Raw genomic sequence first — 20,278 nt, forward strand, 5'->3', positions numbered from 1 at the left:
AGAGCTTATCTTCCTACTGTCAGAACCCCCGTTCTAGTGCAGTGTAGTCACCGTAATTCAAACCCCAGTCCTTTTCTAATACTCCGTTTCTGCCTCCTGTACTTGGTGACATACAATAAAAAAGGCACAACGAACTTGAAACATGGGCTTGATTCACACAGAATAAAATTATCTATGCTCATAAAAAAAATGTAACATGACGGTTTTATTATTATTATGGTGTCTCCCATTTCCTTGCTATGTTTTATATTGTTCACAACTGGGCACATTGCATGTAAAATCCAATATCTGGAAGTTCAGTGTAAAAAACCCTCATCTTTCTGACATACTATCAGCCACGCACAATGTTATGGTTTATAAGAGCTGACTGTTTAAATGCCAATTTACATGGATAGAAATTCTGGTCCACGGGGAGCACTTACTTATTTACAGGGGGGTTTGTGTGCTGATGTTTCTTTTGAAGAACAGTTACCTCACACATTTGATTGTAATCATCTTCCTTATAAAGATTCCATTCTTCATTTACCTCTTTGTCTTTCTGTACTTTTCTGTTTCATGTGGAAAATGTTACTGTTACTGAGAGACCTGAAGAAGAATTCTGTGTCAGCTCGCAAGCTTGTCTCTTTCACCAACAGAAGCTGATCCAATAAAAGACAATACCTTGCCTCTCTCACAGAGGCTGGCACTTCTGTTGGTCAGGGGTGTGAAAACTACACAGCCCTGACCGACATAAGTTTCACTGACAAAGCATCGGTCTGGACAGTGCTGTGTCAGTGGGAGATGCTTCTACAGGCTCTCATTGACGATGGTTTAATTATGCAGCTGCATTGGTACAGCTGTGCCGCTGTAAGGTTTGTAGTGTAGACATAGCCTGAGTATTTGGTAAGTGAATCACACTGTATTATTGTTACACTTCACTCTGGAAATGAACAAGCATTGGAAAATATACTGCAGGGAACAAATGTGAACTGGCAAAGGATGGGGCTCAATTACTGTGATGAAGTGGGACTGTTCTTAATGTTTCCTCTGAATACTGTAGGGGTGCCTCAGTTTCCCCTATGCATTTCTTAAGTCTCTAGGTGGGGGGATAAGAGGGTGTAATTGTTGCAAAGCAAAGGGCCAGTGTACATAAATGGCCGACACTCTGTCTCCTGGCAACTGATGGCCTGGGCCCTTCCCCCTGCAAGGTGATAGCTAACGGGTGGGAGAACAAAGGATCAGGTGACCTCCTGGCCCGGAGAAAGGGACAAAGCCCAGAGGAGGAGGGGCTGGAGGGTGAGTCAGTTGTGGCTGGCTGGGGAGGAGGAGTGAAGTGCAGTCAGTCCTGGTTGTCTGGCTCACTGCCCCCAAAATGGACCCAGCTGAGGGGTCCTGTTCTCTGTACCTACAAGCTCTGTTTTAGACCGTGTTCCTGTCATCTAATAAACCTCTGTTTTTCTGGCTGGCTGAGAGTCACGTCTGACTGTGAAGTTGGGGTGCAGGACCCTCTGGCTTCCCCAGGACCCCGCCTGGGCGGACTCGCTGTGGGAAGCGCACGGAGAGGCAGACGATGCTGAATGCTCCGAGGTCAGATGCAGGAAGGTGGAAGCTGTGTGAGCTTTTTGCCCTGAAGATAGTCTGCTCATAGAGAGGAGACTTCATCAGCATCCTGGAGCAGGGAGCAGTTCCAGAGCATCACCCGGGGACTCCGTGACAATTACCGAACAGGTCTTTTTGCTAATGTCTTTGATTGCTGGGAGGGTTCTATCTCATTGCCATTCAGAAGTCAGATTGAGCTGATGTGCTGTAGTTCACAGTACCTGTGATGGAGAGACAAGGTAAGGGAGGTAATATCTTTTATGAGACCAACTTCTAAGACAAGCTTTCAAGAAACACAGCTCTCCTTCAGGTTCACCTTGTCTCTCTAATATCCTGGGATCAACACAGCTACAATAACTCTGCAAAATACTTGTAACAGTCTGGTAGCCCCATCACATGCTGCAGAAATTAAATTTGCATTAAAACAAAGAGTCTTTGTCCCTGGCTGAAGATATCCTTCCAAATATGGGCAGAGGCTGCCCTCATAAGATGGCCAGTAGACAGGCTGACACCATGGATGTGAATCATCCCATTCGGTTTAGTGGGGTTTTAATTCTGAAGCATAGTGAGGACACTGTAAAGAGGTTTCACTGCTGATCCTTTTAGCTGGAATGTCTGCTCTGAAATTGTGGGGGGACAGAGTGCTGGCCCTTCTCTGAACCCCACTGGAAATAGTGGATAATGTCGTCATAGATAAAACACTCTGAGGTAAAATTTCAGTAGTACATCCACATGGGAGTACACAGTGGGAGTACATTTTGCATGTGGCTTCTTATTTGACTTTAATTCAGGATGAATTCACCATTAGTTGGGGATTGGTCCTGCTTTGAGCAGGGGGTTGGATTAGATGACCTCCTGAGGTCCATTCCAACCCTGATATGCTATGATTCTGTGATTCTATGAGTAGCATATCAGTCTCTCTGTGACTACTGTAGTTTCAACAGTGATTTGAGAGAACACAAAACAAAGCTGTGCCTAGTTCTGAGTGCCACACTTTAATAAAGATAAAGACACACCAGAGAGAGTACAGAGGAGAGTAACAAAAATAAGAAAACCTGACCTTTGAGGAAAGGTTAAAAAAAGGGGCACATTTAGCCCTGAAAAAAGAAGACTGAGGCAGGGACCTGATGAGTCTTCGAATATGTTAAAGGGCTGTTATAAACAGGATAGTGATCAATTGTTTTCCATGTCCACTGAAGGCAGGACAAGAAGTAATCAGCTTAATCTTCAGCAAAGGAGATTTAGGTTAAATATTATGAAAAACATTGTAACTATAAGGATAGTTAAGCATTAAGATAGACTTCCAAGGGAGGTTGTGGAATCCCAGTCATTGGAGATTTTTAAGAACACGTTAGACAAATACCTGTCAGGGATGGTCTCGGAACACTTGGTCCTGCCTCAGCGCGGTGGGTTGGACTAGATGACCTCTCAAGGTACCTTCCAGTCCTACATACGTATGTTTCTATGAAAATAGACAGGGACAAAGGGTATTTTAAATATTTCTTATTCCTTTTAATCAAAATTCAGACTTTTTTTTCCACAGGGCCAACTCATGAATATTTGAAAACCCAAAGAGAAAGGGTAGGCAGGATGTCTCAAGAATTATGAAAGATCAAAATTACAGCTCACTGAAGTCCTATTACTTGTCATCAGGCTTCATTTTGACAGCAATCTTATTTTCCAAAGCATTTTTTCTGAATTATGTATAAATGCTCTACATTTCTTTAATATATATGTTCAGCAACTAACTCCAGTGGTTAACTGAGAGACTACTTAGGAATTACAAGCAAACAATAAAATGATGGAATCAAGATCCAGCTGTTGTTTCTACAGATGGAAAGAATGGTCTTGTGGCAAAAAGCAAAGGACTGGGAGTCAGGAGTTCCTATGTGACTTTGGGTAAGTCACAAAAACGTTGTGTATGCTAAGAAATGTACCTACTTCTGACAGCATATGTCACTAGTGGGTGCAGCTGAACCCATGTGCAAATTAACTGCAAGTGCAGACAGAAATCGTAGTTGAGCTTTGCACACCATTGTTACTATTTAAAGGTTGCATGAAGGTGCTGGTGCACGTCCTGGTGTTTGTATCTCTACAAGTGTACATGGAAATGTGTACACGCAGTTTAGTACATGCACAAGTGGAGAGTGCCCATTGAAGATCTACACCAATAGGTTTTTCCCTTCTCTAAACTCTCTGGGTGAAATCCTAACTTTATTGAAGACAATGGCAGAACTCCTACCACCTTCAGCAGGGACAGGATTAATATAAATTACAAATAGTGAGTATCCATAATCCTGAGCCATACTTCTTAGCTGGCAGGTGGCAACTGATCTTTAGTATTGATATTATTATTATTTAATATTTATATTATGATAGCACATGGAGGCCACAACCAAATCAGGTCCCCATTATGCTAAATCCTATACAAACATCTGTTTAAAAGTTTACAGACACACAACTTCTGATTTGCAGAAGAAACACATTCTGTACCAATGGGAAACCAATTTCGGACCTAGTCTATCTTTGTATGGCATTGTTCTTCATATGAAAATACAGAGATTCATCCATTAAGTGACCTCATTCCAGAACATTAAGCAATGGCAAGGGACATTTTAGAGGTTGCACAATTTCCCCTTCCCCATGTCACTGATTATTGCCATGTTATGTTCCTTCTCAGGGAGGCTTCCAGCAAACTGCATTTTGCATAAATGACCTATAATGCTATGGAACGATCTCCCATGGGTGATGATGGGAGCCCCATTACTTTGAGAACTGAATTGGCTTACATGCTGTAGGAAATGATCTTGCATTGGCTAGGCATGGCTGTGATGACCTTGTGTTCTTTTCCATCCCTAGCTTAAATAATACTCCCTTTGTGCTTAGGCAAAATTGGCTATTGGCATTCCTCCATCTGCCTCACCTAGGCTATATTTAATCCACAGCCTCGGCTCTCCCTAGTCTTCTGAATTCCAGAGGAAGGAGAGAGAAGAAACGCCTTCCCCAATGGCTATGAGATCAATGAATCCAGCTGGTGCTCCCTACAATGACAGCTGGGATGGGCTAACCCCTCTTCTAACAGGCCACTTTTGGGAGGTCTGATGCCTGGCTGTTCACCTTCTCTCTCCAGATTTTCAGAAGGGAAGACAACTATCCCACTCCCCCGCTCTTGCTGCTTTGTGGCTTGGAAAGTTAGATCCACTCCCCTTTTCCCCAAAAGCCATGTGGGTAAGTATCCGTACCCTATAATAGTGGAACCTGCCTGCCATCTGAGTCAATCCAGAGTCCAGTGGGGTACTGCAAAATCCCAGACAATGTCTCTATGTCGGGTGAGAATCCTAAAATGTCAATCCATATGGGACATCTTTCAACATCCATAACCTCCCCCCGCCCAAACCCCCAGAAATGGTAGCAAATTGGCACCCTCTTTGGCAGCCCAAATGGTAGATCTTAGGAACTGGATGGCCCCTCTTCTGCCCGTGCTGTATCTGTTCTGTGGATAAAGAGAACTACCAGTTCCAGTGCTACCTCTCCAACTCCTTTCAGAAGCAACGTATTTGAAAAGGGTACCTGCTGTGGCGTAGGAGCTGAGGCTGGATTGTGGCCGAAAGAGACTAGATGCTTATTATCTGATCCTGCTTCTGTGACAGTGAAAGGCAAAACTCTCACTGACTACAGCGCACGCAGGATCGGGCTGTGAATCTTGTGCCCTCCAGCCAGGCAGTCGATTGAGTGCCAGAGCAGGTGACTCGTAGCTTGAACCAGCCTGGTAGAGTAAGTGAGACAACTTGTTTCTAAATCAAGTGCTGGTTGTCAATAAGAGGCCAGTCTTGCAGACTCACATTGCACCTCAAAGCATGTGACTTAAGGAGCTGCAGCCAGTAAATGAAACATTGGCCGCTCTTCTGCATCAGGCACTCGTCTGTATAGCTGTACTAACAGCAGAATGGTCATTTTACCTTCCTGCGACTCCCCATTACTAAAGGCAACGGAACCCTGTCGGTTATGCACGATTAACCAGTTAACCAGGCAGCCATAGGAAACATGACTGTTCAGTCATTTCAGTAACCACAGAGCCATTTGGAACAGCTCTAACCACAATTAAACGTTCAACTTGTTTGCATTTTTTTATATGTTGCTGAGCATTTTCTGTGCTCCTACTAACGTCCCAATAAGATGTGGCATGTAAAAGTAACCAGAGGATTGTGCTGGAGATAAATTGTTATTTGAGATGCAGTATTCATGGGGTGAAAATAAAATGCATTGTGTTGTAGCTGGACTATAAATGGGATGTGAAATGAATCAATGGTCTGCTGTATCAGAGTACACTACTGGTGAGACAGCCTCGATTTTATCTGCTCAGCTGCCGATTACAATGGACTATTTATCATCTTTATAGTCCTATTATGTATCAGTGTTCGTATTGCAAAAGACAAAGTACCACCCAGCCTTCCATTGTTCGAGGGTGTCTGAAAAACTGTGAAACAACAAACTGGTAATTACTGTTGATACAATACAAACTGCTTTATGGGCTTGCTTTCTTGGAACATTCATTGTATATTAATAACACTTTGCTCTCCTATGGCAGCCAGCACTTCCAAACCAAGATCTCAAAGCACTTTACAGACATTGACTAATTTAGCCTTATGACAGGTAGGCATTATTCCATTTTACAGAGGAGGAAACTGAGGCACAAAGAAATTTAAATGATTTGTCCCCAAAGTCACATTGGAAATCTACAGCACAGCCAAGAATACAGTCCTTACCTGGCTCCCTGCCCCTCCTCTTCCCCCGCTGAGCCCCTGGCCCCTGGCCAGGCTGGAAGCTGGAGTGTGGCCAGGGTAAGAGTGGCCTGGGGAACCCGGGCAGCTGTGGGGAATCACGGACCTTCCACCTGCGCTGGTTGGGGGGCCCAGGAAGGCGGGGACATGGGCTGGAGGCTGCTCTTGAGGCCCCCCATCACAGGCAGGTGGAGGGGCCCAGGATCCATGGCCCTGCTCCGACTTCTGGCTTGGCCAGGAGGCGGGGCCTTGGGGAAGAGGATAGATGGGGCAGGGCCATGGAGGGGGAGGGACCTCCTGCCACCCACCCACTTTTAGGAAGAATCCATCACCCCTGGTCTGTAGCTATAAGAATTCTGGATGAGATCCAATGGCCATGTGTTAGCCAGACTTTCAGAGGAGATCCCATTTTGTATCGACACAGCCTTGCTTAGAAAACATTTAGATGAGTTCAGATGTTTTGCTAACACCATATGCACCATCCTTTTTCATGGGAAAGTGACTGCAGTATATTTCCTTGTCAAAGAAGTGTTTGCAATTCAGTACTATGTATTTGTGTTGCCCTGTGACTAACTACCATTGTACATTACTCTATGGCTCAGAAATCAGCTTCACAGCCTGTCAGCTACATGAGTAAATCATAGTGATTAAAACTGAAATACCAGGGGTTGTTTGGAAAGCACAGTTCTTTGAAGCAAGAACAAAATGACTAAGAGGGAAAGCTGAACTAAGACTAATGGCAATGGGCCAGATCCTCAGATTGTTTATATGGGTGCAGATTTATTGACTTCAATGGAGAAATGCTGATTTTCTCCAGGTAAGGGATCTGGCGTCTTGTTGTGCTCATTTGACTCAATTATCCATTATGGCATCAGGATAAGGGACTGGTTGTGCTGGGCACTATGCAAACATATGGTAAGATACAATCCCTGCCCTAAAGAACTTAGTTATGTTGTAGGATCAGACTCTACAAGTACCTTCATGCTGTCTCCCAGGTTGCCCCTCATGCACAAGTGGAACTCCCTGTAAACATCCACGAAGTTATATCCCTCCTTACAACTCTCCTCTGCTGTAATGCTCACTAAAAACTCCACCACAGGTATGCTGCTGGTGTGCTGAGACAACAGCCTACCATGTTAAGCAGTATTGTCTCCTTGTTACTTTGTGCTCCTCCATTTGTCTGCCTATCCACCTGGTCCCTCAACTTATACTTCCACCGTCAGCTCTTTGGGACCGGGACAGGTGTTTTGTTCTGGCTGTACAGTGCCTAGCACAGAGGGTCCTGGTCCATGACTGCAGCTCTGCTGCAATACAAATAATTAATAATAATGACTCCAAGTGGGTGTAACGCACAACAGAAAGAATGGTGGGAAGTTCACAGATGTAGGAGTAAGCAGCTATATAGGCTAACCACATATAAGATGAGGGTTGGAGTCATTGTAAAGGTTTTTGTTTGTTTTAAAATAGATCATATTACTAAGCAAACAAAATGGGTATTAGCAAACCACACAAGCTATCTATCTAGCCTTTACTAGATGAAAATTTCCTATAAATGGGGTGGTAAAAGTAGGCCCTGAAAAGGGATTTGAAGGAGGGCAGGGTAGTGGTTTTACATACTAAACCAGGAAGGACGTTTTATAAGGGGTGGCATAGAAGAAAGCACAAAGATGTTTGACAGAGAAGTGGACCAGTGGGTGGTTGAGGCTGGTGAAGTAGAAATACTTGGCAAGATATAAGAAGAGAGCTGTAGGAAGGGGCAGAGCTGTGAAGGGCCTCAAAGGTGAAGATAAGCAGCATGAATATAATGTGATAGAGAAGGTGGAGCTAATGGGAGGATTCAAAGAGGAGTGTGACATGATCAGAGAAAGGGACATTTAGACAATGTATTCTAGGCCGTTAAAAACTATAGCCTGTGCTAGAGATATGACTGAGATGGCATTATTCACTCTTACCCCCCTTTTGGGGCATTTGTACCTTCATTTGTACACTCCAATAATTATTCTTATTTTGCAGGAAATTCTAATATGGTGGTTTTTTGGCTTTTTGAGATATCCGCATTTAGGAAAAAAGGTGAAAAGGAGGGAGGGTTACCCACTAAGCCATTTTAGGAAGATCTTCTTTGACTCCTATACTTCAGAAATGGCTTCTTTTTTTACTAAAACTTCTGTTTTTCCACAGATACAGCCCAAACCCAGGAAAGACTCTGGTAGGCCTAGTCGGCTTAGCAGTAGGCCCTATAGTCTGTAAGCACAATAAATGTATCAACCCACCAGCAGCCCTATCAGGAATGGGGGCCTGCAGCAGAGCCAGTCTCAGGGCATCCTAACCAGTGCAGCTGGCCTGCAGTAGGCCATCTGATTAGCTGCTACAGCACCTGACTAATGGGAAAAGTCAGCAAAGCAGCTCTTAAGCTCAACAGCAGCAGCTTGGTGGCTATTCAAAGCATTTGCCCATGGCTGTGATAGCCCTTATGCCGGCGTGTTCCTAGCCTTGTTCCTGCCTCAGACCCAGCCCTGCTCCTGCTTTGGCCCCTGCCTCACTTACTCCAGGTAACCTGGCTCTGACTGTCAGCTCTGACCCTTGGCTCTGGGATCTGGCCTCTGACCCTGAGCACCTTTATTCCTGCTCTAGCTACTGACACAACTGCCCATGTCCAAGTCTCTGACAAGCCCCATCATAGAAGTACTCCAGAGGGGAACAAAATCAGCACTGCCCCCACCTCCATGAGAGGCAGATTTTTAGCTTGAGCCTCCAATATCAGAAGAGTTCTTGGCATTGGAACCATGGACATTCTGAGGCTTGAGGAGCAACTGTTACCCTGGTGAGTTATATAAAACTCCACATCTGTATGAGAGGTGGTCAAAAAATATCCCAGTCAAAAAAATGGTTCATCCAAGATGGCTTTTTTTTTTTACAGGAAAATATAGTTTTCTTTTCACTGGTTTTTCTTTATAGGAGATTTCAACTCAACACATGCATTGTCATGTCATTTCATTGAAAATTGAAATGTGCATTGTGTTTTTGTTTGACAACACAAAAGTTAAATTATGAATCGTAGGGGGTTTTCCACTGAATTTATTTGAACGGATGATTTCTAGGGTTCCTCTTGTCCCCCTTGTTCTACTCTAACTTTTCCAAAGTTGGAGAAATGTTTAAAAGTTACAGAATGGCAATTGCAAAAAATGGCAGGGGGGGAAGGGAACTAGACCTTCATTCAATTGTATGAAGTGGGAAAACGGGAAGAAAGAGGGGAAAAGTAGAAGTAGGAAGGTCTATTACTAGATGCAGGAAGCTCCCACTACTGCCTCTGCCCTTTGACCCCTTGTGACAATTCTCACACTTCCTCTGAATGAGTAGAACTAATACTGATAAAAGGTAAACTGAAGTTGAGCTTGGGTTTCCAACAAGCCCAAGTATTTCAAATTGGTTTCTCAGACTGTTAAGCCATTGCCTCTGGCCCTAGTATCCAGGCAGACTGAATTATGTGACTAAATGTGTTAAGGAAAACTACTTTATTACTCCCTGAGCTGAGAACCTGTAACTAGTTTTGGTACAAAGGAAGACTTGCTGTTTTCTACTGGCATGATCTTGCTGTGTGTCCAGCCCTTGATAGCGCCGGTGGTGGCATTTTTACAAAGGGACCCTGTTTCTTCTAATTAAATGTGGATAGTTCATTTCTTATTTCTCTAAAGACTGAATTGAAAAATGTACCGAATTATACACCTGCCCATCTTGGGAGGACTAAATGTACTCACAGTGGGTGGACTTACTCAAGCTCTTACTAGGAAACATCTGTGGGTGGTTTTTCAGTCCAGCTGCTAGCTAATTTATGTCATGTTCCGCAGATAAATCAAGCCCTGAAACAAGTGGGCTCCTAAGCCTGTTACAGAAAAGACTGATTATAATAATTACGGTCACTGTGAATATGGAATGTCTCACAAATTCCAAAGGGTACACCTGTGCACCACGCCCTGGCTCACAGATGCTGATAACTCTGCAGAGCATTTTAGCCAAGCTGTTATTTAGCCAAGCACCTAAGGAGCATTATGAATGAGTCCATATAGAGCAGGAGGTTACCTTGCAGAGGACAAAACTGCCACATCTTGAGCACAGCAGGTGACAAAACTAGCAAAGCCGAGTTGAGTAGCTGTGATTCAGCTAAACTAACCCAAACCTTTCCTTTCTTAGCATGGAAGAAGAGCCCAAGGGGATTAATTTCAGGTTTCAGCTAAGAGCTGTCACTCTTCTCCGTCAAAATCCCTCTTCAAATCTCGTTTCTTTTGCCTTGGTTTCTAACACTTTAGCCCGACTTCAGCTTCTTCCTTTCTGGACTAGACAGCATACGTCAATGTTGCTTGCAGGTACCACTAGCACTGGGAAGCCATTAGACAACGTAACAGTAAGTCAGCCAGCACTAGTGCACATGGGAGGCAGCATGCAGCTGCCTGGAGAAGTACACATCCACCAATTCAGGGGACTAAAAGCAAAAAACACATATCGAACAGTGGGTGGAGTTCCACTGTCCAGGGACAATGCTCAGGTAAGAAGCACTGCTGGAATCTCCCTACCAGGATGCTTGTCCCTGGATTCTAGTAGCCAGACCTAATAAATGCCTGATAAATTTGGTGTACATCTTCAACCCCCCTCTGGCTTCTAGCGGTCGCTCTCCCCACTGCCCTCCTAACTGTGATGGGGTATGAGGTGGTGCTCTCCTTCTCTACCTCCCCCAGAAAGCTTCTGGCTATCGCAGAGCAAAAGTGACTTATTTTTGAATCACTTAAAGTTGCCAACAGGGTTCTGAATAGTAGCAGTGCAAAATGCCAAGACTCTGGTCAGCTTTCACTCTGTGGTAGCTTGGCAAAGTTGTGAGGCAGCCGCAGAAGGATCAGGAATATAGGAAGAGAGCACTGCCCTGGCAGGTTCTCCCACTCAAAAAGGGCAGTCTCTTACCCGTAAAGTGTACAAGATTCCCAGCTGTGCAGGATACTCCAGCAATGGGGGAGGAAGAGCATATAAGTAGATACACCCCTTTGCCCTATTTAGCAGGATGGGGCCTGTTGCCCAGTTGATCAGTTCCGATTCTCTATATGTACAGAGCAATGGTGCAATATGCTAACCAAGTTAATTTGTTTTGAAATGAAACGTACTCCACAGCTGCCCATGGCACATCAGCAGGTCTCAAAAACGGCTATTTGCTCTGCTTAGTTACTTTCCTTTGGTCTTCAAAGCACAGAACTTTAATAGACCACAAAATCTGTTCTCTGATCTGTTCGTGCTTGCAGCTTCCATATTCGTGGCAGTTGCTTGTATGTTCACCAAGGACCTCCAAAAGCTGTGAAGGTGCATTGAAGATGCTTCATCAGCATTAGCTGCAGTAAACACAATGCTACTGCAGCTCCAACACACAAACACAATCCCCAGACTTTGCCATTAATCATTTCTGCAGTAAGGAACACTATTTTAATTCCTTCTATGCCTGTGGAGATGCTAAACCAGCAAGTCCCTTAAAAGGGAAATAATACTGCAGCATCTACATCTACTTAAAGCTAACTGAAGGGTGATGCATATAGACACCTTATTTAGTGAAAATTCCAGCATAAAAAGTTGACAAGCAAGAAAAAAGCAATTGAAAAGTTTAATTTACCAGTACATGAATGTTGAGAAATCCTTGAGATGTAGCATCTTGTTTTCAATGATGTCTCAAACGCAGCTGCAACTCTAGGAACATTTAATTATGTTTCAAGCAGCCAAAGCAAAGACTGCAATATTTAAAATGAAATCATAACCAGCTATGACTGTACATTCAAACACAGCTTTCTCCACCAGAACCCAGATCCTCTTCATCTTCCACTTAATTACCTAGTAGGCTAAAATATATGAGCTGTACAAGAATCTTGCATCATTGCCTTCAAGGTCTTGTACAACTCATACTAACTACATCTCAGCTCTCAATTCCTCCAATGTCCTGTCTTGTTCATGCTTCTCCCAAGACTTGTGAGTGCCCCTTGTGTGTCTCACAATCTTGCCCTAGTTTCCTCTTTGATCTTCATATTTGCCTCTGCTTGGTCCGGGAACCCCATCCCTTTCCTCTTTCAGAACATTCCTTAAAACTTAATCAGAAAATGTCAATTTATCAAAACTGAAACTTCTTGTGGGAATTCATTTTGATCAATTTCTCTTTTCGATTTTTTTTTTGAAAGATTTCAAAGTTGTTGAAAGGACCTATATTTACATTTTCCAAATAAAGTTCCCTTTATTTTTGTTTGTTTGAAACAACTTTGTTTTGAAATGTAAGTTAGTTAACAAAAATGAAAAAAAAAGTTAATCAAAACAAAACCTTTTGGGAAGGATTGTAATGAAATGTTTCAATTGACCTGAATCAAAAGTTTTTTTTATTTCTGGTCTGTGAAAATTTGAGATTTTAACTTTTCATCCCAGTTTGGGATGAAAAAAAAATCAAAATCTCAAATTTTCACAGGACAGGAAAAGTGTTTCCCTCCCAGCTCTACTTAACATACCTTGCTGCCATGGAGACCCATGAATAATAACCCTTGTGGATGGGATTCAGGGGATCTGGGTTTTGTCCTCAACTCTGACACAGACTTCTTGTGTGGTCTTGGGTGGGTCACTTAACTTTTCTGTGGCTCCATTTCTTCAACAATAAAATGGGGATATTAAATACCTCATATGGGCAATTCAAGAGTGGTTGTAAAGTGCTTTTAGATCCTTGGATGGCAGATTATGTAGATGCAAAGTGTTCTAATGTATCCATTCGTTTTCAAAACTGTAGCAGTTGAAATTTGCTCTTCCAGTATCACTATAAAATTTGTGTCTAATTTTAGGGTCCTCTGAGTTGCTCAATGTCCTTCATTGCTGATTTCAGTGAGAGTGGAGGGCCCCAAGTGCTTTACATGATCAGATTCTAACTTAAACTCTAGTGTCATGGTTCAGTGAAGTTACTTGTGACTGAGCTAGTGTCTCGCCATCTCTAATGAGGCAGCTTTTGGTGTCACAAACACCATAACACATTTTACATCCAGAATACATTCGTATTTTGCTTATGTTTTTTTGGATTGTGTCAGGGCAAATGAATCTAGGGGCAAATTGGCAAATTTCCTCTTGTGGTGTTTTCACACAAACAAATATAAATTTCAAACAAAAATTACCATTTTCTGACAAATGAATTTTTAAAAATACTAATCAATCTCATCATTTAAAAAAGAGATAGTTCATGGCTTTGTCACATCAAACTCTGAGCCTGAAAATAAGCAATATTTGCATAAAAAATGCTCGATGTGGGGAATAAATTAAAGTTTTGCAGTTAGCGGATGCCTCTTCTTGTTTTATAATCATTACAAATAGAGCTGGTTTGTAGAAACTTAAACAGGACCACACATTCTGTTGGAATATGTGAGTCTGTTGAAATCTGGTCAATTTGGCTGGAATTTCGTTGCGGGAAAAAACCCAGGACTGGGTGGCATTCCAATAATGTTGAAAGGTCCCATTTTGACATTTTCAGAAGAAGGAGTTTCGATTTTTCATTTGAAATGACTTTCTGTTTGGATCTTTTTAATGTATTCCATAGCATAATACAAAATTGTACAGTCAAAATAAAAATAAAAACCAACATTCTGATGGTCAAAACAAAAATGTTTGGGACCCTTAACGAAAACAACATAAAATTATCTTTTGGAGAATTTCAAAACTGAGGTTTTGTTCCTATTTCTCAGAGTGAATTATTTCTCAAGTCAAATCAAACCAAATTTTGAAATCTCAAAATCCTTCATGAAACAAAACTTTCATTCTCCACACAGGTCTAATCACAAGGTATGCCAGCTTTGTCTTTAGAGGAAGGGAGATTGACAGGAATCCATATCAGGTAGGGGTGTGGGTGAGTGTGATCATTCATATCGCATACATGTAGAGTAGATAGCAGTTAGTTGCACTGATTTCATATCAGCCCCATAGCTAGGACATTGGCATCAGGGGTGGGAGGAACACTCCATGATAAGAAAGGCAGTTGTCCTTTCCTTCAGAATTTCATGCACTTAGTGAAAAATGCAGTCTGTCAGAAGCCTTTATTATTTTACTTTATTTTTATTAAATAAAAATTCAAAGATTCAGAAATATATGAGTATAGATCTTAACATGTAAGTGCTGTGTAACGTAAAGACTGTTCATGAAACTGAAGGTGAAGTCTTCTTGGATAGTGGCATCTGAATTCTTCCACAAGGACATCCAGGTTCAGTTTTCAAGTCAAATCACTTTCAAAGGTCAGAAGAATTAGGTTTCTCTTTCTTTCATTGGTCATGCTCATCTTGTGGTGTGATAAAATTCTTTTCAAACAAGAATCTGGATTCTCACAACCTGCAGTTGTTGCTCCAAACAAGGCCACTATAGGTATTGCAAAAATACACGGGAAAGCCTCCTTTAATTCCTTAGCAGCACCTAGAACTTCTGCAAATTCTTTGCAATTTTTCTTCTCTATCAGTGGTTTAAATACAGCCATTTCAACTTTCACCTTCTCAATATCTAGTCCAAACAAGTCAGTTAATCAAAGCACACAGTGATTCCAGTTTCAAGAAGTCTGAAGAGCTGGTGGAATAGGTTGCTGACAAGCTTTTGTATAACTTGGAATTCTTCTCAGAAAATCTCCCTTGCAATTCACGACTGGTTTCATCCATCAATTCATGATAAATCTGGGACCACTGATGCTCATTTACACTTCAGAATCCTGGTTAAGTGCTCACTGACTATGGAATCTTGAAATTTTGGGGACAATACCTTAGCTTTTTTGGAGGCACATCTTAATACCGAGGCTTCATCCCATGCATCTTTCAATACGGGGTGCTTGGATGAAATCTGACGGAAAAAATCTTCAAATGTCTCTTTTGTTGAAGTTCTTCTCAGGCAACAGTAATCAATTCAACTCCTTTAGCAAAGTGCATTAGTTCCTTTTGAAGCTAACTTTTCACACGAGCAAAATCTTTCAAAAACATTCTCATAACCTGAGCTAAGAACAAAAATTTGGATGATTCCATAACTTCCAACAGCCCTTTTGCTTCAATGGATAGGTCCCATGTCCATTTGCAAAGTTTGACAGAATAGCCTGAATCTCTTCCAAATTACTGATTATTTCCATGGTTTCCAGGTGACCAAACCCTCTTGTTTCTATAAGACCCTTGCAGGTGCTGGCATTGCACAGCACGCTCAATTCATGCCTGAAAAAAAAGTGTATACACTTACAATTTGAGAATTTCTCAAACACATGAGTAACCACTGGATGTAACTGGTGATTCAAGTAGTGTGTGCAAGGTATTTGCTTGTTTAATTTCTGTAGTAAATTATACCTCCTTTGCACCTTGACATCATTTTGGCACAATCAAAGCAAGATTATGAAATATTTTGAGGGTCAAGACCCAGTTAGTGAAAGTCTTTCAAAATTTATTGTGTTTTAGCTTCAGCAGTGAGACCGTGCAATTGGGCTACTCCACTAAGACTCCTTGCCTTTGCCGTGAACAGAGTTGCATAAAACATATATTCACAGCATCCCTTGTCAAGTTCTTCTGCCTGAAATGTGATCCCAATCAACATTTTTCTGAATATCTTCAACAATACTTTTCAAACCCTTCTTCCTAATATCAATTATTTCATTCTGAATTTCAGCAAAAGTGAACTTTGAAGGGTTTTTTTTAAAGGTTTTCAGAACATCTTTGAATTTTGGATTTTGTCCTGCAGTAAACTTAAGTATGTTGATGAAAATTCTTGATGAATTGTTCAGAGTAAGGTCTAAGTCTTTGAAGTTTGATATCTTGATCTCCCCTGAGACAAGTCATTTATCACAGCAAACTGGAAAATGTTTGCCAAGGTTCTTAAATAGTATCTGTTTCTTCCAATACATGAGGATGATACCAAAGCAGCAATTGCAGTAACTGAGATAGGAAAGTTATGATAAAATAAATATAATCAGATTAATAATTCAAGCATAAGCTTTCGTGAGCTACAGCTCACCTCATGAAAGCTTATGCTCAAATAAATTGGTTAGTCTCTAAGGTGCCACAAGTACTCCTTTTCTTTTTGCGAATACAGACTAACACGGCTGTTACTCTGAAACCTGTCATTAATAATTCAGTAATATTATAGAGCAAATTGAAAGAAAGATGTTTTTATATGCTGGAATCTACTACATCAAGTTTTGGAGCCTACCTTGAGTTAAGGGATTTAAAGTTTAGAGGTGCTTTTAAAATATTGGGTTTTTTCTCTCTTGGCACGGTGACTCATGGGTATTCAGGGTGGGGAAAATGTCCCCTTTCTTAGGCCTGGTCTACACTAGGAAATTCAGTCAGGATAGCTATGTCACTCAGGGGTGTGAAAAATCCACATCCTAACCTCCCGTGTAGACAGTGCTAGGTCCATAGGAGAATTCTCCCATGGACCTAGCTACCATCTCTCAGGGATGTGAATTACCTACACTGACTGGAGAACCCCTCCTGTCAGCATAAGTAGCATCTTCTGAGGCCTTATCTACACTACACGATTAAGTCAACCTATGCTCAGTCGACGTACAGCCACTACAGTCATTACTGCAGGTTTTCGTGTCCACACTACCCTCCTTCTGCTGGTGGTGGCACAGACTTAACTAGGGTAGTGCAGGGGGGACGGGGCTGGGGGCTGTCGACACCAGGCAGCAGAGCTCCAGCTGTGAGCTCCGCACCGAGCTGACAGACAACATAAGCAACACAATGTCTACACAGACATTGTGTCACCCTAACTACATCAACCTAAGCGCTACGCCTCTCGTGGAGGTGGAGTTATTAAGTCTATGTAGTGGGGACTTACAGTGGCGGGAGCAACACTGTAGTGTAGACACATACAGAGTTAGGTTGACTTAAGCTGCCTTATATACCCAGGTCCACAACACACTGCTCAGCGACTGAAATATATAGAAAGGGTATGGGATGGCCAGGGCCAATGGGTCCATGCACAGCACAAAAATCCACATGGAAAGGAAGCAGAGAATTCTCTGCTACCCGTTCCCTGTAGCACGTGCAGCCGAGCATTGCAGATAAGGTAGCTATCATGGGAAGAGATGCTTGGGAAACTGCTAAGGTAGATAGCCTGGCCAGTTGAGGGTAAAGATCCCTCAACCTCAGTACAGCAAGGAGTGTAGCCTATGATTGCAGCCTTTGCTCCCTGCAGCAGAGTTTGGGCCCAATGACCGCAATAAAGGTAATGAAATTTGAGCTGCCTATGCATCCTTTTGGGGGGAAGGGGCAACATTCTCTACTGTTCTGCTGGACCATTAATGCTGTGATTGTAATAATGATTTTTAAGATCCCAGGTTGGCCCTTGCAGTGTACATGAACCGTTAGTATTAACTGCTGCTTGACTTGAACTTAGAAGTTAGTTGCAGAAAATAAATATGCAAGAGAAAATAAATATGCATTATTTTTCTGATGATATAGCAGAACCTCCAAAACAACAGCAGCCAAGAGAATTAAGCACAGCCTCAAAAGAACCAAACAATATGATTTTCCTCATCAGTCTTGATACCCTTGAAAGAATCCAAATGTTTCATTGTCTGTGGGTGTTGCTGCCTGGGGTAATTGTTGCAGTCTGAGAACTCCATTGTGATTGCATTTGGCAAGCCACTCTTGCCAGAGCACTTAGGTGCTTATGTACTGTACAGTGTTCCAGATTCAAACTCATCAATTACACAAACACACACACACACACACAATAGGTGCAATTAAAAACCACTAATTTTGTCAGGAATTATATCACACTGGGTAAAAAAAACAAGCAGAACAATAATCGGACAAAAGTGAAACCCCAGCCATCTCACACATCGCTCTCAATCTTGGTAGACATAGGCACTGGCAGAGGAAGAACAAAATCCATGTCTATAGGCAGCAGTACTAAGCTCAGAAAGCCCTCCCAACCATCCCTGAGTGTTAACTTCTGGGACCAACTTCTGGAGCCTGCAAGTTGATCTTAAATGCCAAGAAGGGGGACAGTGAGAAGGGCAGTTTTAGGCCCTGATCCTTCAGGAAGCTCTACAGGCATGGACCCGAGCCCCTTTGACTTCCTTGGGGTTCTGTGCAAGTGCCAGGAATCAGCCTTTCAGATGAAATCCTGGCCCCATTGAAGTCAATGGGATTCTGCCACTGACTTCAGTGGAGCTGGGATTTCACCTTCCATGGCTGGTGGCATTCCCAGATTTATGCAGCTCAGTCCAAGACTACAGTGGAAGGAGGCCTGTTAATGCAAAGCCCATCAAAACTGGATGATGAATACATGGGAATGTAAACACAAGCTAAATAATTCAGCACCTACATTTCTCTGCTAATTAAAATTGCTATTGATTTTTGCAATCATGAGTCAAGTAGGTACAAGGCAAAGTGTTTGCGATGGGATTTTATTAGTCAGTTCCGTGTGTTGAAATATGGCTGAGAGAACCAGCACATAAACAACTGCTAATTAATCTGGTATCCTGATCAGCATCTGCATTTTCATAAAAATCCCAATCAGTGTAGTCAGTGCTCCTGCAAGACCTCTCTCATTTAGAATGCACCCACAGTAAATATTGTCTGGTTTAATGAATTCTCTAAGCAGGATAAGAATCCGATCATAAATCAAGATGTTCAAGGCAAGTGATATTTTTCCACAACAATCCAGTTTAACATCCGGATAAATAAGAGATTGTTTTAATTGCCTACATCTGGTGGTGGTGTATCAATTTAGGTGGAATGTATGGGCTAAAGGTGCTAATATAATCTAGTCACTGTCCAACATTAAACAGTTTTAAACAAGATTTGGGGTTGGGAATACAAAGAGCTCAGCCTCTTTAATACCATGGCAAACCCACCATTAAAAATCTTTTTCAATTTTTTATTAAAGATACGGAAAAGGAGAAACAGTTAAAGTATTTGAAATGTAAAGTAGTAAGGTTCTTGTTTTAACAACAGCCTAGTTCATTGTCCCTTTAGCTAGAGAGAAATTTTAGGAGGAAATAACTGTTTGACAGTGTCTGAGATGGTATCAAAGACAATAACTGTTCTTTTGGGGGAAAAGAGAAGGTTAACTGAGATGAGGTGGTAGCCATGATGGTGAAACTCACTCCGGTATTCAATTTTTCTCTCCAAAAGGGAGAGGTAAGTGGAATAGCCCATCCTCATTATTTTGTCCACCAGTTAGGCTAGTTTAACACCAGTTTTGGTTAACTGATTTCCAGTTCCACACTTTTCTTGTTTACCAAGCACAATCTTAACACAGTCCCTGGGTTACCTCAGTAGGCCTCTTTGTTTGGACTACTTCAGTCTTTGTCTCATTTTTGCACCTTTTCCCGTCAACATTTGTTGTTATAGGTTGTTATGTCTTACGACCTTACACTCACTTTTTACAAAAAGAAAAGGAGTACTAGTGGCACCTTAGAGACTAACCAATTTATTTGAGCATAAGCTTTCATGAGCTCACGACAGCTTATGCTCAAATAAATGGGTTAGTCTCTAAGGTGCCACTAGGACTCCTTTTCTTTTTGCGAATACAGACTAACACGCCTGCTACTCTGAAACCTGTCACTTTTTACAGTTGAGCTTACAAAGCAGGTAAATTTATAGGCCCAGTTATCACAACAATGTCTTGCAAGAAAAGCTCAGCAATTCCCTTTGTTTATTAAGATACACTATATTCCTACAAAACAGTCTTGGGTTTTGTTGGGGGAAGGAAGAGGGTGAAGAGAAGAAAGATGACCTTTCCTAAAATTGGTGGCTTTTGTATGGAATGAGCCCTCAACATGATAACATGTGAGAGCTAGCCAAAAGGTAGGTAAGTGATCCCAATCATCATTGACCCCTTGAGTACCTCAGAGGTACGTCATGCCTCCAGCCAAAGTGGTACTTGTAGCTCCCAAATGGACA

The sequence above is a fragment of the Lepidochelys kempii genome, chromosome 7 (assembly GCF_965140265.1).
Source record: "Lepidochelys kempii isolate rLepKem1 chromosome 7, rLepKem1.hap2, whole genome shotgun sequence".
In the NCBI taxonomy this organism is placed as follows: Eukaryota; Metazoa; Chordata; order Testudines; family Cheloniidae; genus Lepidochelys; species Lepidochelys kempii.